General features: G+C 44.7%; 1 protein-coding gene across 1 annotated transcript in view; it reads right to left on the reverse strand.

Moving 5' to 3' along the window:
* LOC139534544 (insulin receptor substrate 1-B-like) overlaps positions 1–22,850 on the reverse strand; it is an 85,863-nt gene that overhangs the window by 42,308 nt on the left and 20,705 nt on the right. The gene's annotated exons all lie outside the window — the stretch shown is intronic.

Raw genomic sequence — 22,850 nt, forward strand, 5'->3', positions numbered from 1 at the left:
GGGGTAGAAGCAGGTGGGTGGATAGAGGGATGGAATGCAGGGGTAGAAGCAGGTGGGTGGATAGAGGGATGGAATGCAGGGGTAGAAGCAGGTGGGTGGATAGAGGGATGGAATGCAGGGGTAGAAGCAGGTGGGTGGATAGAGGGATGGAATGCAGGGGTAGAAGCAGGTGGGTGGATAGAGGGATGGAATGCAGGGGTAGAAGCAGGTGGGTGGATAGAGGGATGGAATGCAGGGGTAGAAGCAGGTGGGTGGATAGAGGGATGGAATGCAGGGGTAGAAGCAGGTGGGTGGATAGAGGGATGGAATGCAGGGGTAGAAGCAGGTGGGTGGATAGAGGGATGGAATGCAGGGGTAGAAGCAGGTGGGTGGATAGAGGGATGGAATGCAGGGGTAGAAGCAGGTGGGTGGATAGAGGGATGGAATGCAGGGGTAGAAGCAGGTGGGTGGATAGAGGGATGGAATGCAGGGGTAGAAGCAGGTGGGTGGATAGAGGGATGGAATGCAGGGGTAGAAGCAGGTGGGTGGATAGAGGGATGGAATGCAGGGGTAGAAGCAGGTGGGTGGATAGAGGGATGGAATGCAGGGGTAGAAGCAGGTGGGTGGATAGAGGGATGGAATGCAGGGGTAGAAGCAGGTGGGTGGATAGAGGGATGGAATACAGGGGTAGAAGCAGGTGGGTGGATAGAGGGATGGAATACAGGGGTAGAAGCAGGTGGGTGGATAGAGGGATGGAATACAGGGGTAGAAGCAGGTGGGTGGATAGAGGGATGGAATACAGGGGTAGAAGCAGGTGGGTGGATAGAGGGATGGAATGCAGGGGTAGAAGCAGGTGGGTGGATAAAGGGATGGAATACAGGGGTAGAAGCAGGTGGGTGGATAGAGGGATGGAATACAGGGGTAGAAGCAGGTGGGTGGATAGAGGGATGGAATACAGGGGTAGAAGCAGGTGGGTGGATAGAGGGATGGAATACAGGGGTAGAAGCAGGTGGGTGGATAGAGGGATGGAATACAGGGGTAGAAGCAGGTGGGTGGATAGAGGGATGGAATACAGGGGTAGAAGCAGGTGGGTGGATAGAGGGATGGAATACAGGGGTAGAAGCAGGTGGGTGGATAGAGGGATGGAATACAGGGGTAGAAGCAGGTGGGTGGATAGAGGGATGGAATACAGGGGTAGAAGCAGGTGGGTGGATAGAGGGATGGAATACAGGGGTAGAAGCAGGTGGGTGGATAGAGGGATGGAAAGAGAGAGAGAGATCAGTTATTAATGTGGGTTGTGAGGAGGTACACAAAGAAACAAAATGGTAAATCACCAACGTTGTAAAGGACAAACATGACCGTCGTGCATCAGTTGCCAGAGGGAATGTGAGGTGAAAGCACTATTTACGTAGCCCACGAGAACAAGCCTCCGCCATTATGCAAGCTCTGCTGATATCGAGCTTTTTAGCAAATTCTGAACAATCCGCTTTTCAGGCGAGCATGCAGTGGCTTGCGAGTCCCGCTCTCTCTGCACCTGCATGTTCCAACTCGGTGGCCACACACACACGGAAAATTCAAACTGTTGAGGATTCAAACACTTCAAAAGGACAATGACTATGAAAAAAAACTGTTGTGAAAATAATTTTACTGACACTGCAACAGATACCATCTATCCCACATATCTGGGGCCCTTATGCGGAGTTCTTTCCATACACTTGGTTGGTGTTTGCAGGTTTGAGACGTTCTGAATAAATTAGAACCCTATAGAATAGCTAATTTACTGTATAGAGTTGAGTTGTAGTATGAAGACACTCATTTACAGTTCATGCACCGTATAGAGAGAAGACCACACCTTTCTTGAGACTGAGCTCACCTGGTCTGATGGGGAACAATGACGTCCTCTGTCAAAATCAATGGTATGCACCTGTTTAATAACTGCTTTCATAGATAAAAATGGGGTCAATGATTCCTTGACTGACCCACACACTCTGAAACTATACAATTAGACTACTAGCTCATACAGGCACCTCTGACAACTTCACCTTAACAGAAGAGAACCTCCCCTCCTCCATAACCTCCAACATTATTATCAGACTTGAGCGTGTGCATATGTGTGTGTGTGTTCACGTACTTCCATGAAGTGGCATTGCCTTGTCTTCTGGATAGTAGAGACTCAATTAGGTGCAGGGAAACTTGGCCCTCTGTGTGTGTGTTTGTTCCACTGCCTCTACCGTGCCTTCTCTTCAACCCAACAATCACAACCATATATATACAAAAGCCTTCGGCACGAACGCACAACGACAGACTCAACCTCCGTTATGACTAACTTTTCCACAACCGTTTCCAAAACATTTAGTTGCGGTCGCAGTATGGGGAACCTGCATGTCTGTTCTTCTGGCTCTCTTACAACTAAATTAATGATGAACCAGAATAGCTGTTGTGTTCTGTTAGAGTCTATGCCAGTGGCTTAGACAGTAGACCAGTGGCTGTGTATGAGGCACGTCCCCCCTACATTAGATGAGTCACTCTTGGGCCACACATGAATATTTAATGGGCCGCTGTGTGTGTGTGTGTAGTCCTGTCTTGCCAGCTGCATTTGGATTTACTAAAAGGAAAGAGATGCTTTTGAGATTTTGCGGCAAAGGGACCGAGAAAGATGAGGGAACACAGACGGGAAACAAAACATCCTTGAGAAAAAAATGAAGGGAGAAGAGAAAAAATGTAAAGAAAGAATTAATGAAATCAGAGGAATGAAAAGAGGTAGACTTTCTGGATGGTACTGACTGGCATTGAACAAGACTCAATAATAATGGAATTCAAAATATATCCCCTTCCTTCCCTTACACTTCTTCTCTGCTTTTCTCTGCAGTATCAAGGCTACCTTACCATTTCCCTCCCGGTCACCGTCTTACCATCCCACACAAGGCCTCAGATCCCTATGCCAAATACTGCTCAACCAAGTATTTCTCCTAGAAAACTCCTCAGCTATTTGTGAAGCAGGTCTGTGTTTGTTATGAAGACATTGTTAGAAATCAGCTGTGCGTCCTGAATCCCACTTCAACACCCCTACAAACGCTTTCTTTGATCTTGGGTCTCGCAAGGCCACCGTTTCCCCTCCTACACCTGCTAATGAGACGCACGCACGCACGCAACTTCTGCAGCAATCAGAGCAGCCGAAAACCTCAGTAGCACTGGTACCCTTTCTGTTGAAATTCTCATAGCCTTAAAGTGACCAAATAGGCTATATCCATCTAACGTTACATAAGAGGGAGGTGGATTTGATATTACACAGAAGTGTGTGAATTATAGATGTGCCTGGTGCTTCCTCCAAGGGACCTTTCCCTGGCAGAGTAGTGCTAACAGAGCCAGCGGTGGAGAAGGAGCAGGGTTTTAGCTCACGCAATGCAAAGCCAGTGAGGTAACCGTACAGTCAAGTTCAGCACACAGACCAGGGATGGACCACCAGCATGAAGTCACCTGGATATTAAGGATGTGACAAATGGAAAATGTTTAAAAAACGGTTTTCCATCAAGTTCTACCTTCCTCAGTCATAGGCTGAATCTCAAACCGAACACTTGGCCCCTAAGCCCTTTATCAAGTGCCACTTGCTGTTGTGTTCTATAGTGATCACTTGAGTCTTCAAGTGTTTTGGCCAAAATGAGCAATGAGACGATGCGTACTTGACGTCACAACTGCCACTTATCAATATTCCAAAACGCGCATGCCATTGTCTACCGCTGCCTGTCTTGTGCATGACTCGCTCGCTATGAAACATGGGCACTGGGGCAGACACAGACTCATGCTCTGATACAGTAAGAAAGTTGACAAAAAGGCATCTCTACTCCTACACAAAATATGTGCAAGTATATCGGTCGCCAGTGATTTCATCAGCTGATTTAGCTTGTTGTAGCTTGCCTGCTGCTGGCCAGCTTCACGGAGGATACATATCTCCTTACAGCATTGATGCGTTTGTTAATTGTTTCATTTAAAATTTTCCCTTTATGATGATGATTGGGACCTGTTAGTGGTAGTTTTGTGATAAATGCACTGTGATTTTAATTTTGTGGAAGAAAAACAACAAACATTGCTTTTGGTTAGGGAAATCTTTGCGTTAACGTCCCAATGTTGTCTTAACGTTTAAACTTTCACACCCATCCTGGATAGATAACACTGCAAACGAGCTCAGCCCTCACACACAGTGATCATTTATTAAGCCCTCAGCAGCAGTCTTGAAGATTCATAAGAAAACATTATGGCAATAATAGTCAAAGTGACATTGTGCACCTCTCTGGGTGAACAGTAAGACGGTTCATGTTAGCATGACAACCATAAGGCAACTTTATTGCAACATTCAGCTTCACATGGCTTTTCCACGTTGTTAGTCAGTGGCTACAGCCAACCGCAGTATGAATAGAACGCTTTCTACTCTACTCTTGTAGCCTATCATTACTGTATTTCAACCTTACTGCAACATTCCAATCCAGAACATGTTGTTAATGGCTGTAAATGTCTGCAGTTTTAACAAACACACACACACACACACACACACACACACACACACACACACACACACACACACACACACACACACACACACACACACACACACACACACACACACACACACACACACACACACACACACACACACACACACACACACACACCTCTATTCATACAAGATAAGTAATTTATTACAACCTTATTATAACCTAACTACAACCTTTACCACAACATTCTGCTTCACGTGTGGCTAGTCTACAACCAACTGCAGTGTGAAGTCCAGCACACACACTACACACGTCTCTATTCATACATCCTTTATTTACTGTACCTTTTATCCCCTCCCCTTGAGATAAATATTACCATATAGACTAATATCTCTTGCTGGGCCTCTCTCCACAGGCCATTAGATATGACTTAGGGCATTGGCGCCAAAGCACCACGGTATTTCCCCAGCCTCCTTATCCAGGTCAGCTTTTATAGGGGGCCATAACAGCTGCTTGTCCTTTGCCCATGAACCTGCGGGGCTGCTAGCTGTGTGTGCTAGCTGGCTAATGGGATATTGACGAGCCCTTTCCATTAGCGATGACCGGAGTGTGACCTAGTGATAACTGTTATCACACACTGGCTAGGCTACCCTGTTTAATGAAGGTCAACAGTATGGACAAGATACCGTGGAGTAGCCCTCCGTTGTGAAGTAGAGCATATGTGTTGGTATGGTAGGTGTTAATACATCATGAAGAGCAGTAGTGAAGTTGAGGATAACGTTTTATTTGACCAGAAATGAGCTTTAGGTTAAATTTAAAACCTCTTATTTTTTTGTGAGACCGAAGTACTGTAAGTATGATACATTTATGAAGTAGGGAACAGTTAGTTATGAGTTGGGATACATTTGTAAGGTAGGACATATTTGTGATGTAGTGTGTGGTTGGCTATAGGGTTTAATGTGTATTATGTGGGCTTAGTTTACACAGTAGACAGAACACATAGTATACTGTCTGTGGGGGAGATGGTTGAAGATGATCCGAGATTAATCTACTGTTGATAGAGCGGTGAAATCAAACACTTCTCAGGCTAGCGGGTTACCATCTTTTGCCTTTCATGGATTCACTTTATGTGGAGTTTACATTCCAATCTCATCAAATTCATGGCGGGGCACGACCTCTGTGAGTGCTAGGCAAAATGTTGCCAATACATTTCTGGGTCTTAAACAAAACAGAGTAAATCAGAGAGTCACATAATTGAAGTTTATGGCAAATTTGATAAAACTTTGCCTCTCTCTTAGTTTAAGCACTTAGTAAATCACTGAAAGCTAAAGCTGGCATGGAAATAGCCTTTTCCCACTAGGTCTTGTTTCATGCTGTTGACCACAGTGCCCTAGCACAAGGTGTCCAAAACTCGGTCCTGGGGACCCCCCTGGGTGCATGTTTTGGTTTTGGCCAAATAACCAACTCATCATCAAGCCGGGATTATTTGAATCAGCTGTGTAGTGCTACGGCAAACACCAAAATGTGCACCATGGGGGGGACTACAACAAGCTGGACGTCTGAGGCCTAAAGACCCATTATTTATCTTGCCTGCTTGGCTATACCCCCTTGACTCCAGCTTGAGTTACAGTGGGGAGAGACACAGGACAGCTGTGTCCAGTGTGTGTGTGTGTAAGCCACCCAGAGGCAATAAAACCTTGGGTCCCCCAAAAAAGCATACTAAGATGGCGCCGAAGAACATGGCTGACATCTTACAACCAATTATGCTATTTTGTACGTTTTTTGCATAACTTATTTTCTATCTTATTGTGTACATAATGTTGCTGCTACCGTCTCTTATGACCAAAAATAACTTCTGGACATCAGAACAGCAATTATTCACCGCGGACTGGAAGAAACTTTTTCCTTTAACGAGTAGGACGAGAAGGATATCCTGCTTTCACTGGAACAGGCCCAGATCCACGCCTTTTGCGTGAAGAAAAGATGCAGGAAAATTGGCCACAGATCGGCCAGCCTTCTGAGAATCCGTAGGCGAGCGAGTAAACTCCCACTGCCATCCGTTCTTCTTGCTAACGTGCAATCATTGGAAAATAAAATTGATGACCTACGATTAAGATGATCCTACCAACGGGAAATCAAAAACTAACATCTTATGTTTCACCGAGACGTGGCTGAACGACGATACGGACAATATAGAGCTAGCAGGATTTTCCATGGACCGGCAGAACAGAGACACTACCTCTGGTAAGACGAGGGGTCGGGGTGTGTGTCTATTTGTCAATAACAGCTGGTGCGCGATGTCTAATATTAAAGAAGTCTCGAGGTATTGCTCACCTGAGGTAGAGTACCTTATGATAAGCTGTAGACCACACTATTTACCAAGAGAGTTCTCATCTATATTATTCGTAGTCATTTATTTACCACCACAGAACGAAGCTGGCACTAAGACCACTATCAACCAACTCTATAAGGCCATAAGCAAAGAAGAAAATGTTCACCCAGAAGCGGCGCTCCTAGTGGCCGGGGACTTTAATGCAGGCAAACTTAAATCAGTTTTACCAAATTTCTACCAGCATGTGCACCAGAGAAAAAAAATCCTAGACGACATTTACTCCAGAAAGGGACGCATACAAAGCTCTCCCCCGCCCTCCATTTGGCAAATCTGACCATAATTATATCCTTCTGATTCTTGCTTACAAACAAAAACTAAAGCAGGAAGTACCAGTGACTCGCTCAATACGGAAGTAGTCAGATGACGCGGATGCTACACTACAGAACTGTCTTGCTAGCACAGACTGGAATATGTTCTGGGATTCATCCAATCCAATGGCATTAAGGAGCACACCACCTCAGTCATCGGCCACATCAGTAAGTGCATCGACGACATCGTCCCCACAGTGACTGTACGTACAAATCCCAACCAGAAGCCATAGATTACAGGCAACATCCGCATCGAGCTAAAGGCTAGAGCTGCCGCTTTCAAGGAGCGGTAGACTAATCCGGACACTTATAAGAAATCCCGCTATGCCCTCAGACGAACCATCAAACAAGCAAAGCTTCAATACAGGATTAAGATTGAATCCTACTACACCGGCTCTGACGCTCGTCGGCTGTGGCAGGGCTTGAAAACTATTAGACTACAAAGGGAAACCTAGACGCGAGCTGCCCAGAAACACGAGCCTACCAGACGAGCTAAATGCCTTTCATGCTCGCTTCGAAGCAAGCAACACTGAAGCATGCCCGAGAGCACCACCTGTTCTGGATGACTGTGTAAAAACGCTTTCGGTAGCCAATGTGGACAAAACCTTTAAACAGGTCAACATTCACAAAGCCAATGGGCCAGACGGATTACCAGGACGTGTACTCAAAGCATGCGCGGACCAACTGTCAAGTGTCTTCACTGACATTTTAAACCTCTCCCTGACCGAGTTTGTAATACCTACATGTTTCAAGCAGACCACCATAGTCCCTGTGCCCAAGGAAGCGAAGGTAACCTGCCTAAATGATTACCGCCCCGTGGCACTCGGTAGCCATGAAGTGCTTTGAAAGGCTGGTCATGGCTCACATCAACAGCATCCTCCGGACACCCTAGACCCACTCCAGCTTGCATACTGCCCCAACAGATCCACAGATGACGCAATCTCAAATCGCACTCCACACTGCCCTTTCTCACCTGGACAAAAAGAACACCTGTGAGAAAGCTGTTCATTGACTACAGATCAGCGTTCAACACCATAGAGCACACGAAGCTCATCACTAAGCTAAGGACTCTGGGACTAAACACCTCCCTCTGCAACTGGATCCTATACATCCTGATGGGCCACCCCCAGGTGGTAAGAGTAGGCAACAACACGTCTGCCACGCTGATCCTTAACACTGGGGCCCCTCAGGGGTGTGTACTTAGTCCCCTCCTGTATTCCCTGTTCACCCACGACTGCGTGGCCAAACACGACTCCAACACCATCAGTAAATTTGCTGATGACAACAGTGGTGGGCTTGATCACCGACAACGATGAGACAGTCTATAGGGAGGAGGTCAGAGACCTTGTAGTGTGGTGCCAGGACAACAACCTCTCCCTCAATGTGAGCAAGACAAAGGAGCTGATCGTGGACTACAGGAAAAGGCAGGCCGAACAGGCCCCCATTTAACATCGACGGGGCTGTAGTTGAGCGGGTTGAGAGTTTCAAGTTCCTTGGTGTCTACATCACCAACAAACTATTATGGTCCAAACATAGCAAGACAGTTGTGAAGAGGGCCAGACAAAACCTTTTCCCCCTCAGGAGACTGAAACAATTTGGCATGGGTCCCCAGATCCTCAAAAGGTTCTACAGCTGCACCATCGAGAGTAACCTGACCGGTTGCATCATCGCCTGGTATGGCATGTGCTCGGCATCTGACCCTAAGACGCTACAGAAGGTAGTGCGAACAGCCAAGTACAGGGGCCAACCGAGTACAGGGACCTATATAATAGGCAGTGTCAGAGGAAAGCCCATAAAATTGTCAGAGACTCCAGCCACACAAGTTAGACTTTTCTCTGCTAACGCACGGTAAGCGGTACCGGAGCGCCAAGTCTACGACCAAAAGCCTCCTCAACAGTTTCTACCCCAAAGCCATAAGACTGCTGAACAATTAATAAAATCGCCACTGGACAATTTACAGTGACCCCCCCCCCCCTTTGTACACCACTGCTACTCGCTGTTTATTAACTATGCATAGTCACTTCACCCCCACCTCCATGTACAAATTACCTCACCTAATCTGTACCTCTGCACACTGACTCAGTACCGGTGCCCCGTGTATATAGCCTCGTTATTATTATTAGTGTTACTTTTAAATATTACTTTTTATTTTAGTCTACTTGGTAAATATTTTCAACTTTTCTTAAACTGCACTGTTGGTCAAGGGCTTGTAAGTAAGCATTTCACGGTACAACAAGTATTCACTTGATTGATAAGATCTCCCTTGCTGCCAAGTGTCCCAGTCTGTCTCCTCTACTCCCCATCTCTCATTCCCTCGTGCTCTCTCATTACCTACCCCCCCGCCTCTGTAGGCCCCCCGAGGAGAGAAACACACCACCACCTCCCCAAGGTTCACTTCACAAACTTATCAGTGAGGCATCCAGCTTTGTCATCACCCGAAGCGCCTCATGAAAGTGAGCGTGAAGGTTAGCTAGTGTGCTAGTCGGTCTTCCCCAGATTGTCTTCACAACAACCTCACCAACCTGGCAGCGATCTTGAAAACCTTGACAGTTGGCCAAGTCCGGAGTTAAACACCGCCACGTCAAGGCCTTTGAGGTCACAGAACCACTGACGAGTGAAGACTGCACTGGAGGAGGACATACCAGGTGCATCTCAATAGTCTTAATTGCTTCCTCTCCATCACTTATCCAAAAATACAAGGTAAGCCAAAGTATCATGGCGGAGGAGGACCACCAGGAGAATTTAACCTGTCCAGCTCTCTTTATGGCAGTGCAGCTGGAGATGAGGAAGTGGCTTCAGTTTTACCAGAGTTCCCCCCCCCAAGTTTTCTGAACAAAAATAAATAAATAAATACAACACAATATATATATATATATATATAATATATATATATATATATAATATATATATATATATATACACATACTGCTGTCATTTATTTATTTTGCTCCTTTGCACCCCATTATTTCTATCTCTACTATCTCTACTCTACTTTTTTTTTTTACTTGCTATATTGTATTTACTTCGCCACCATGGCCTTTTTATATTTTTATTTATTTATATATATATTTTGTTTGCCTTCACCTCCCTTATCTCACCTCACTTGCTCATATTGTATATAGACTTATTTTTCACTGTATTATTGACTGTATGTTTGTTTTACTCCATGTGTAACTATGTGTTGTTGTATGTGTCGAACTGCTTTGCTTTATCTTGGCCAGGTCGCAATTGTAAATGAGAACGTGTTCTCAATTTGCCTACCTGGTTAAATAAAGGTGAAATAAATAAAATAAATATACATACACGTTTTATATACTTTTCGTTGTTGGACATAAAATACTGTAAATTCACCAGGATATCAGCTTAAAGTGATTTTACTTTAGGAATTCTAATCCCAAGTATCCCCCCATGTGGAAGGGTACCCCAAAAAATTCTGCAGCATTGAAGGTCCCCAAGAACACAGTGGCCTCCATCTTTCTTAAATGGAAGAAGTTTGGAACCACCAAAACTCTTCCTAGAGCTGGCCACCTGGCCAAACTGGGCAATCGGGGGAGAAGGGCCTTGGTCAGGGAGGTGACCAAGAACCCAATGGTCACTTTGAGAGAGCTCCAGAGTTCCTCTGTGGAGATGGGAGAAACTTCCAGAAGGACAACCATCTATGCAGCACTCCACCAATCAGGCCTTTATGGTAGAGTGGCCAGACGGAAGCCACTCTTCGGTAAAAGGCACATGAAAGCCCACTTGGAGTTTGCCAAAAGGCACCTAAAGGACTCAAACCATAAGAAACAAGATTCTCTGGTCTGATGAAACCAAGATTGAACTCTTTGACCTGAATGCCAAGCCTCAAGTTTAGAGGAAACCTGGCACCATTCCTACAGAGAAGCATGGGTGGCAGCATCATGCTGTGGGGATGTTTTTCAGCGGCAGGGACTGGGAGACTAGTCAGTATCGAGGGAAAGATAAATATAGCAAAGTACAGCAAGATCCTTGATGAAAACCTGCTCCAGAGCGCTCAGGATCTCAGACCTACCAACAGGACAACAACCCTCAGCACACAGGCAAGACAACGCAGGAGTCGCTACTGGACAAGTCTCAGAATGTCCTTGAGTGGCCCCGCCAGAGCCCGGACTTGAACCCGATCTAACATATCTGGAGAGACCTGAAAATAGCTGTGCAGCGATGCTCCACATCCAACCTGACAGAGCTTGAGAGGATCTGCAGAGAAAAATGGGACAAACTCTCCAAATACAGGTGTGCCAAGCTTGTAGCGTCATACCCAAGAAGGCTCGAGGAAGTAATCTCTGCCAAAAGTGCTTCAACAAAGTACTGAGTAAAGGGTTGGAACACATATGTAAATGTGATATTTTAGTTTTCATTTTTTATAAAATTTGCCAAAAAAATCTAAAAAACTATTTTGGTTTGTCATTATGGGGTATTGTGTGTAGCTTGATGAGGGGGTAAATACAATTAATACATTTTAGAATAAGGCTGTAACGTAACAAAATGTGGAAAAGGTCAAGGGGTCTGAATACTATCCGAGTGCACTGTATATACTGAGTAAACTAAACATTAAGAACACCTTCCTAATATTGAGTTGCACCCGCCTCTTTTGCCCTCAGAACAGCATCAATTCGTAGGGGTATGGACTCTTCAAGGTGTCGAAAGCGTTTCACAGGGATGCTGGCCCATGTTGACTCCAAAGCTTCCAAACAGTTGTGTCAAGTTGGCTGGATGTCCTTTGGCTGGTGGACCATTCTTGATACACATGGGAAACTGTTGAGTGTGAAGAACCCAGTAGCGTTGCAGTTCTTGACACAAACCGGTGCACCTGGCACCTACTACCATACCCAATTCAAAAGGCACTTAAATATTTTGTCTTGCCCATTCACCCTCTGAATGGCACACATACTCAATCCATGTCTCAATTGTCTTAAGGTTTAAAAATACTTATTTAAACCTGTTTCCTCCCATTCATCTACACTGATGTAGAAGTGGATTTAACGAGTGACATTTTGAAGGATACACTTGGTCAGTCTGTCATGGAAAGAGCATGTGTTCATAATGTTTTGTACGTGATTGTATCCCAATGTGTAATCAAGGTTTCTTTTTGTCAAATACTATATCTGTTTTTGCAGTGTACCAAATTATCTACAACTATATTCCGGACCCGACCATCCGCTCAAGAAAATAAACATCCAGCGGCTGAGAGTAATTGGGGACCCTGGTTTTAACCAGTATGACGAACCCATTGACCTGATCCTTCAACATAGTACATTATATAACCACCAGCTCACCCCTCTATCAACTAGCAAATCAATATCACCAAAAAAAGGTTTCTATTCGCATAAACCTCAGCTCCCAGCTCAGTGTGGCATATGGACACTCATCGACTAGCTCAATTGCGTTTCTCTCTGCCTTTCCTTCATGTAAATCAAATTATGGGTCCACTTATTGACTATCCTTAGGATAAATTGTGCTTGTTGCAAATATAACAGGCTTTAAAATTGATCTCTCTTAAGTCTACAAGACTTAAGGTTGATATTTTACAGTAGTTGACTGTTGATAGTGAACATGGGGCTATTGCGCAACAGGGGATCTACCCACCCAGCAAAAGACTGTCTAGCCCCATGTTAAACGAAATTACAGGGTGTTAATGGTGTAAACTATTTTCTGCATAGGAAACGACCTTGCTGAGGCCCTGTGGCTGTGGTTGAAGGGAAAAGAAGGAGGGGGGAGGGAGGATCCAGCACCCGGCTGGATGGGGCTGGCTGGCTTCTGATCCAACTCACACCGCTCACTTGGTCTGCGTCCCAAATGGTGCTCCATTCCTTATATAGTGCACTACCTTTGGCAAGGTTCCATAGGGCTCTGGTCAAAAGTAGTGCACTGAATAGGGTTCCATTTGGGACACAGCCCCTGGGTCTTAGCGGCTAAAATAGCGCTAGGCTAGCTCAAGTGGCTGTTCACACCCACACCATCCGGTTGTCCCGTCAGGCAACGCCGCGTCGGGCTGACTCAGGGACAATAATTACTGTCTAATTAGGGAGATGAGCAGCGGTTTAATGTTTAATCGCCTCTCCGGCCCAGGCGGCCACAGGTGAGATTCAGATCCCACCGCCGGCCTGGATGACTGGGAGACTGACTGACAGGGGCTGGGTATAAATACTACACTACAACCATGAGACAAGTGTATCCTCATGGGTGAAGTGGCCTCTTGACTTGCACTGATATGGAGTCAGTATGGGACAACAGTCATATCCGTTATATGGAGTGAAAAGGGAAAACTCACTGTAGATCAGAGCTTAGTAACGGACTTGGAAGGGCCTTTGTTCTGGATTGTGGCTTGCTGGTCAAGTTTGACACTATAGTTTAATGAGTGGTTTGCCTCCTAGTGTGTGTGCACCTGCCGCCTGGGTAATCACTGTAATCTATTTCCTTGCCAGTTTCATTTTTCCCCATTTTATTCCACTTTTGAGTTATTGGCCTGTTTTTTGTTGTTGTTGCTTTTGACCACAGCTATCTAGGCTATAATGACCACAGAGTAAATGTACCTCCAAACTCAGACCTTTAGGTTTAACTTCTCTAGGGTTGGGGGCAGCATTCGGAATTTTGGATGAAATGCATGCCCAAATTAAACTGCCTGCTTCTTGTTCCCAGAAGATATGATATGCATATAACTGGTAGATTTGGATAGAGTACACTCTAAAGTTTCCAAAACTGTTAAAATAGTGTCTGTGAGTATAACAGAACTGATTTGGCAGCCGAAAACCTGAGACAAATCCATTCGGGAAGTAGTTTTTTGGGGGGGTGTTTGTAGTTTTCTATTAAATGCCATTACAGTATCCATTGACTTAGGACTCAAATTGTAGTTCCTATGCCTTCCACTAGATGTCCAACAGTCTTTGGAAATTGTTTCAGGCTTGTGTTCTGAAAAATGAAGAAGTAAGAGCAGTCTGAATGAGTGGACCGTAAAGTGTCACAGAGCTTTTTCATGCGCGAGACCGAGAGAGTGCCTTTCTTGTTTACATTTTATATTGACGACGTTATTGTCCGGTTGAAATATTGAGGCTTGAATATAAACATCTTTTGACATGTTTCTATGAACTTTACGGATACAATTAGGATTTTTTTGTCTTCCTGTTTTGACTGCGTTTGAGCCTGTGGATTACTGAAGAAAACGCACAAACAAAACTGAGTTTTTGGATATAAAGAGACTTTATCGAACAAAAGGAACATTTATTGAGTAAATGAATGTCTGCTGAGTGCAACCATATGAAGATCATCAAAGGTAAGGGATTCATTTTATCTCTATTTCTGACTTGTGTAACTGTTCTACTTGGCTGGTTACTGTTTGTAATGATTTGTCTAGTGGGCTATGTTCTCAAATAATCTTAAGGTATGCTTTCGCCGTAAAGCATTTTAAAAATCTGACACCGTGGTTGGATTCACAAGAAGCTAATCTTTAAAGCTATGTAAAATATGTTTTGTTTTCTGAATTTTTATAATGAGTATTTCCGTATTTGAATTTGGCGCCCAGCAGTTTCACTGGCTGTTGAAGAGGTGGGACGCTAACGTCTCACGTACCCAAGAGACGTTAAGCTGGGAGGCATAATGTGGTTAAGTATGGGACATGTGGCATGTCATGCACTCTGTGATTAGGAAAGTGATGAAAGGTGCAAGACGTGAAATTCGGAGAGGGGTTGATAGGGCTTTCTCAGGATAGGGGGAGACTTTTTAGGGGAGGGACAGTTATATACATTGTAATTCTCATGTACAGCTGTGTCTAGCAGCTTGATCATCATGGTACTTTTACAGGCATGATTTATGGTAAGTATACTTGAAACTTGCATCTCATTATGGTAAATTGTGAAATAAGTAAAGCTAGTTATAATTGTAAGGGCTTAGCAAATAATAAGATGATCAGGCTTTACCGGGCGAAAACAGAATGAATATATACTGAACAAAAATATAAAAACGCTAAATTCTTTACAGTTACAGTTTATACAAGGAAACCAGCCATGGGTGAGTTTTTCCCCACAAAAGGGCTTTATTATAGACAGAAATACAGAGGTGGCTTATGGTAGAGAAATTAACATTAAATTCTCTGGCAACAGCTCTGATGGACATTCCTGCAGTCAGTATGCCAATTGCACGCTCCCTCAAAACTTGAGACATCTGTGGCATTGTGTTGTGTGACAAAACCCCTCTGCAGCATTTGACACTGTCGGTTATAAGATTTTAACTGACCTTATTGAGAAGGTTCTTGCAGTTTCTGGAACACCCATTGCCTGGTTCCACTCCCATCTATCTAATAGACAACAGTTTGTCTCCCTTGGCAACTACAGGTCTCCCCCAGCCCCTGTATCACCAGATGTCCGACAAGGCTCAGTGTTAAGTCCATTACTGTTTAGTATGCTACCCCGTGGTCAGATTATCTCTCAATTTGGAGTCAGATTTCACTGTTATGCAGATGACACACAAATCCACAACCACACAAAACCCATTCTGGCACCCCCCTTTGTTGTTGACTGTCTCCGTAAAGTGAAAACCTGGATGAGCAATAACTTTTTAAAACTAAATGACGACAAAACAGAGATCATGCTCATGGGCCCGAACTCCCTCACCAAGAAACTGGGTCAACTGAACATGAGAATCGACAGCTGCAACATTCACTCAAACTCCATAGTCAACCCCTTGGTGTTATATTTGACTCCACTCTGTGGTTTGAACCTCATATCCGGAACATAACCAACTTGGCCTTCTTCCACCTTAAAAACATCTCACGACTCAGACCCTCTCTCACTGACCCCACTGCTGAAACCCTCATTCACACCTTTGTTTTATCACACCTGAACTACTGCAACGCCATTCTCAAACCAAATAAATCCAAATGTATTTGTCACATGGACCGAATACCACCGGTGTAGACTTTACAGTGAAATATTTGCTTATGAGCCCTTCACAAAAATGCTGAATTTTAAAATAAATACAGGGAGTACCAGTACCAGATCAATGTGCAGAGGTACGAGGTACTTGAGGTAAACATGTACATGAAGGCAGGGTAAAGTGACTAGGCATCAGGATAGATAATAATAATAAAAGAAAGAACAGAGAAGCAGCAGCATATGATGTGTGTGTGTGTGTGTGTGTGTGTATATGTGAATGTCTTTGGGTTTTGTGTGGGAGTGTCAAGGTAGTGTGTGTGAGTGAGTGTGTCTATAAACTCAGCAAACGCCCCTTTTTCAGAACCCTGTCTTTCAAAGATAATTTGTAAAAATCCAAATAACTTCAAAGATCTTCATTGTAAAGGGTTTAAATACTGTTTCCCATGCTTGTTCAATGAACCATAAACAATTCATGAACATGCACCTGTGGAACGGTCGTTAAGACACTAACAACTTACAGACGGTAGGGAATTAAGGTCACAGTTATGAAAACCTAGGACACTAAAGAGGCCTTTCTACTGACTCTGAAAACACCAAAAGAAAGATGCCCAGGGTCCCTGCTCTTCTGTGTGAACGTGCCTTAGGCATGCTGCCATGAGGCATGCGGACTGCAGATGTGGGTAAGGCAATAAATTGCAATGTCCGTACTGTGAGACGCCTAAGTCAGCGCTACAGGGAGACTGGACGGACAGCTGATCGTCCTCGCAGTGGCAGACCACATGTAACAACACCTGCACAGGATCGGGACATCCGAACATCACACCTGCGGGACAGGTACAGGATGGCAACAACAACTTCCCGAGTCACACCAGGAACACACAATCCCTCCATCAGTGCTCAGACTGTCCGCAATAGGCTGAGAGAGGCTGGACTAAGGGCTTGTAGGCCTGTTGTAAGGCAGGTCCTCACCAAACATCACCGGCAACAATATCGTCTATGGGCACAAACCCACCATTGCTGGACCAGACAGGACTGGCAAAAAGTGCTCTTCACTGACGAGTCGCGGTTTTGTCTCACCAGGGGTGATGGTCCTGATTCGCGCTTATCGTCGAAGGAATGAGCGTTACACCGAGGCCTGTACTCTGGAGCGGGATTGATTTGGAGGTGGAGGGTCTGTCATAGTCTGGGACGGTGTGTCACAGCATCATCGGAGTGAGCTTGTTGGTCATTGCAGGCAATCTCAATGCTGTGCGTTACAGGGAAGACATCCTCCTCCCTCATGTGGTACTCTTCCTGCAGGTTCATCCTGACATGACCCTCCAGCATGACAATGCCACCTGCCATACAGCTCGTTCTGTGCGTGATTTCCTGCAAGACGGGAATGTCAGTGTTCTACCATGGCCAGCGAAGAGCCCGGATCTCAATCCCATTGAGCACGTCTGGGACCTGTTGGATCGGAGGGTGAGGGCTAGGGCCATTCACCCCAGAAATGTCTGGGAACTTGCAGGTGCCTTGGTGGAAGAGTGGGGTAACATCTCACAGCAAGAACTGGCAAATCTGGTGTAGTCCATGAAGAGGAGATGCACTGCAGTACTTAATGCAGCTGGTGGCCACACCAGATACTGACTGTTACTTTTGATTTTGACCCCCCCCTTTGTTCAGGGGCACATTATTCAATTTCTGTTAGTCACATGTCTGTGGAACTTGTTCAGTTTATGTATCGTATGTTCATACAAATATGTACACGTTAAAGTTTTCAGAAAATAAACGCATTTGACAGTGAGAGGACGTTTCTTTTTTTGCTGAGTTTATATATATAGTCTAGTGAGTGTGCGTACAGTCAGTGCAAGATAGTCGGTGCAGATAGTTTGTGTACAATTAACTTACTATTTAGCGGTCTTATGGCTTGGGGGTAGAAACTGTCTTGGAGCCTGTTGATCCGAGAGCCGATGCTCCAGTACTGCTTGCCGGACGGTAGTAGAGTGAACAGTCTATGGCTTGGTTGGCTGAAGTCTTTGGCAATTTTTCGGCCTTCCTCTGACATAGAGGTCCTGGATAGCAAGGAGCTCTGCCCCAGTGATGTACTGGGCTGTCTGCACCACGCTCTGTAGCGCTTTGCGGTTAGGGGCGGTGCATTTGCCACTACCAAGCAGTGATGCAGCCAGTCAAGATGCTCTTGATGGTGGAGCTGTAGAATTCTTTTAGGATCTGAGGGCCCATGACAAATTTTTTCAGCCTCCTGAGGGGGAGGAGACACTGCCGTGCCCGCTTCATGACTGTGCGGACCATGTTAGGGCCATGTTAGGGCCTTAGTGATGTGGACGCCAAGGAACTTGAAACTCTCGACCTGCTCCACAACAGCCCGTTCTCCACTCTTTCTCCTATAGTCCACAATCAGCTCCTTGGTCTTACTGACGTTGAGGGAGGAGGTTGTTGTCCTGGCACCACACAAATGTCTGACCTCCATGTAGGCTGACTCATCACCGTGTTGTCAGCAAACTTGATGTTGTTGGGAGTCGTGAGTGGCCAAAGTCATGGGTGAACAGGAGGGGACTAAGCACACACCCCTGAGGGGCCCCCATGTTGAGGGTCAGCATGGCGGAGGTGTTCTTGCCTACCCTCACCACTTGGGGCCGGTCCATCAGGAAGTCCAGGATACAGTTGCAGAGGGAGAGGTTCAGTCCCAAGATCCCTAGCTTGGTGATGAGCTTGGAGGTTACAACGGTGTTGAACGCTGAGCTGTAGTCTATGAACAGCATGCTCACATAGTTATTTCCCTTTTCTCCAGTTGGGAGAGGGCAGTGTAAAGCGCAATTGAGATTTCTTCATCTTTGGATCTGTTGGGGCGGTATGCGAATTGGAGTGGGTCTAGAGCGTCTGGGATGATGGTGTTGTGTGTCATGACCTGCCTTTCAAAGCACTTCACAATTACAGATGTGAGTGCTATAGGGCAATAGTCATTTAGGCACGTTGCCTTGGAGCTCTTGGGAACAGAGACAATGGTGGTAAACTTGAAACATGTTGGGATTATAGACTGGGACAAGGATAGACACTTGCCAGCTGGTCTGAGCATGCTTTGAGAACACACCCTGGTGTCCTGTCTGGCCCAGAGGCCTTGTGATTGTTAATCTGTTGAAACGTGGAGAGCGAGATCAGTCACCCGGGAAAAAAAGGGGCTTTCACGCAAGGCACAGTGTTATATTCCTCGAAGTGTACATTAAAGGCATTTACACTGAAAAAAAATCAACGCAACAATTTCAAAGTTACAGTCCATATAAAGAAATCAGTCAATTTAGACAAATTAATTGAGCACTAATCTATGGATTTCACATGACTGAGAAAACAGATAGGAATCTGTTGGTCACAGAAAAGGTAGGGGCATGGATCAGAAAACCAGTCAGTATCTGGTGTGACCATCATTTGCCTCATGCAGTGTAACACATCTCCTTCACATAGAGTTGATCAGGCTGTTGATTTTGGCCTGTGGAAAGTTGTCCCACTCCTCTTCAATGGCTGTGCGAAGTTTCTGGATATTGGTGGGAACTGGAACACACTGTCGTACATGTCTGTAAAAAAGCATTCCAGCTGAAGCTGGTTGAGAGAATGCCAAGAGTATGCAAAGCTGTCATCAAGGCAAAGGGTGGCTACTTTGAAGAATCTCAAATATATTTGTTTAACACTTTTTTGGTTACTACATGATTCCATGTGTGTTATTTCATAGTTTTGACCCCTACTGTCTCAGCCTCCAGTATTCATGCTGCAATAGTTTGTGTCGGGGGGCTAGGGTCAGTCTGTTATATCTGTATTTCTCCTGTCCTATCCGGTGTCCTGTGTGAATTCAGTATGCTCTAGAGGTCGACCGATTAATCGGAATGGCTGATTAATTTGGGCCGATTTTAAGTTTTCATAACAATCGGAAAATCTGTATTTTTTTACACCTTTATTTAATCTTGATTTAACTAGGCAAGTCAGTTAAGAACACACTCTTATTTTCAATGACGGCCTAGGAACGGTGGGTTAACTGCCTCGTTCAGGGGCAGAACAACAGATGTTTACATTGTCAGCTCGGGGGATTCAATCTTGCAACCTTACAGTTAACTAGTACAACGATCTAACCACCTGATTACATTGCACTCCACGAGGAGACTGCTTGTTACGCGAATGCAGTAAGCCAAGGTAAGTTGCTAGCTAGCATTAAACTTATCTTATAAAAATCAATCAATCAATCATAATCACTAGACAATCACTAGACACACTAGACACTACACATGGTTGATGATAGTACTAGTTTATCTAGCGTGTCCTGTGTTGCATATAATCGATGCAGGGGGTATCGTTGCTCCAATGTGTACCTAACCATAATCATCAATGCCTTTCTTAAAATCAATACACAGAAGTATATATTTTTAAACCTGCATATTTAGCTAAAATAAATCCAGGTTAGCAGGCAATATTAACCAGGTGAAATTGTGTCACTTCTCTTGCGTTCATTGCACGCAGAGTCAGTGTATATGCAACAGTTTGGGCCACCTAATTTGCCAGAGTTTTACTTAATGACATAGCATTGAAGGTTGTGCAATGTAACAGGAATATTTAGACTTATGGATGCCACCCGTTCGATAAAATACGGAACGGTTCCGTATTTCACAGAAAAAATAAATGTTTTGTTTTCGAGATGATAGTTTCTGGATTCGACTATATTAATGACCTACGGCTCGTATTTCTGTGTGTTATGTTATAATTAAGTCTATGATTTGATAGAGTAGTCTGACTGAGCTGTGGTAGTCACCAGCAGGCTCGTAAGCATTCATTCAAACAGCACTTTCGTGCGTTTTGCCAGCAGCTCTGCTGTTTATGACTTCAAGCCTATCAACTCCTGAGATGAGGCTGGTGTAACCGATGTGAAATGGCTAGCTAGTTAGCGGGGTGCGCGCTAATAGCGTTTCAAACGTCACTCGCTCTGAGACTTGGAGTGGTTGTTCCCCTTGCTCTGCATGGGTAACGATGCTTCGAGGGTGGCTGTTGTCGTTGTGTTCCTGGTTCGAGCCCAGGTAGGAGCGAGGAGAGGGACGGAAGCTATACTGTTACACTGGCAATACTAAAGTGCCTATAAGAACATCCAATAGTCAAAGGTTAATGAAATACAAATGGTATAGAGAGAAATAGTCCTATAATTCCTATAATAACTACAACCTAAAACTTCCTACGTGGGAATATTGAAGATTCATGTTAAAAGGAACCACCAGCTTTCATATGTTCTCATGTTCTGAGCAAGGAACTTAAACGTTAGCTTTTTTACATGGCGCATATTGCACTTTTACTTTCTTCTCCAACACTTTGTTTTTGCATTATTTAAACCAAATTGAACATGTTTCATTATTTATTTGAGGGTAAATTGATTTTATTGATGTATTATATTAAATAAAAATAAGTGTTCATTCTGTATTGTTGTAAATGTCATTATATCAAAAATGAATAAATAAATAAAAATTATTTGCCGATTAATCGGTATCGGCTTTTTTTGGTCATCCAATAATCGGTATCGGCGTTGAAAAATCATAATCGGTCGACCTCTAGTATGCTCCCTCTAACTCTCTCTCCTCTCTGAGGACCTGCGCCCTAAGACCATGCCTCAGGACTACCTGGCCTGATGACTAGTCCACCTGGTAGTGCTGCTGCTCCAGGTTCAACTGTTCTTCCTGCGGCTATGGAACCCTGACCTATTCACCGGACGTGCCAACCCGGATGTCCTAGCCGTGTCTGAATCCTGGCTCAGGAAGACCACCAAAAACCCTGAAATTTCCATCCCTAACTATAACATTTTTCAAAAACAAGATAGAACTGCCAAAGGGGGCGGAGTTGCAATCTACTGCAGAGATAGCCTGCAGAGTTCTGTCTTACTATCCAGGTCTGTACCCAAACAATTTGAGCTTCTACTTTTAAAAATCCACCTTTCCAGAAACAAGTCTCTCACCGTTGCCACTTGCTATAGACACCCTCTGCACCCAGCTGTGCCCTGGACACCATATGTGAACTGATTGCTCCCCATCTATCTTCAGAGCTCGTGCTGCTAGGTGACCTAAACTGGGACATGCTTGTCACTACAGGGGGTGCTGTTTCAACTTCGACATTTAGCGTTCCCAAATTAAACTGCCTCGTACTCAATTCTTGCTCGTACAATATGCATATTATTATTACTATTGGATAGAAAACAATCTCTAGTTTCTAAAACCGTTTGAATTATGTCTGTGGGTGAACCAGAACTCTTTCTGCAGCGAAATCCATGACAGGAACTGCGAAGGTCTGAAAACTAGGCTCTGTTCTCAGATCAGTTTAAAGGTCTGTATGTATCCTATGGGTCGACATGAACTGCACCCGCCTTCCCCTGGATGTCAGTAACCAATGAGAATTGGAATGGAGTGTCTACGTAGCTCTCAGACCTTATAAAAGGCCTGCAGGGTCCGCTCTTTTCGACTTTCGTCAGGACGCAGAGGAGGACATCAGGATGGCATGCTCAAACGCTCTCGTTTTAGGCCCAATATATATCCGTCTGTGATTCAATTCGATATAGTTGTTAGAAACATCATAACGAAGTTATTTTAAACCAAGTTATATCAGTTTATGCGAGTATATTGCTATTTTCGGTATTTCCTTAGTATTGCGCCATGAAGATTTGGGCATGTCTGTGCGACATAGCTATTGTTAGCTGCTAATTCCAAAGTTGAAGAGGACGTTTTACAACCGTGCAACGATTCTTTTGGACAAAGGACAACTTGCCCAAGATTCTGATGGAAGC

Source organism: Salvelinus alpinus, chromosome 11 (assembly GCF_045679555.1).
Source record: "Salvelinus alpinus chromosome 11, SLU_Salpinus.1, whole genome shotgun sequence".
In the NCBI taxonomy this organism is placed as follows: Eukaryota; Metazoa; Chordata; class Actinopteri; order Salmoniformes; family Salmonidae; genus Salvelinus; species Salvelinus alpinus.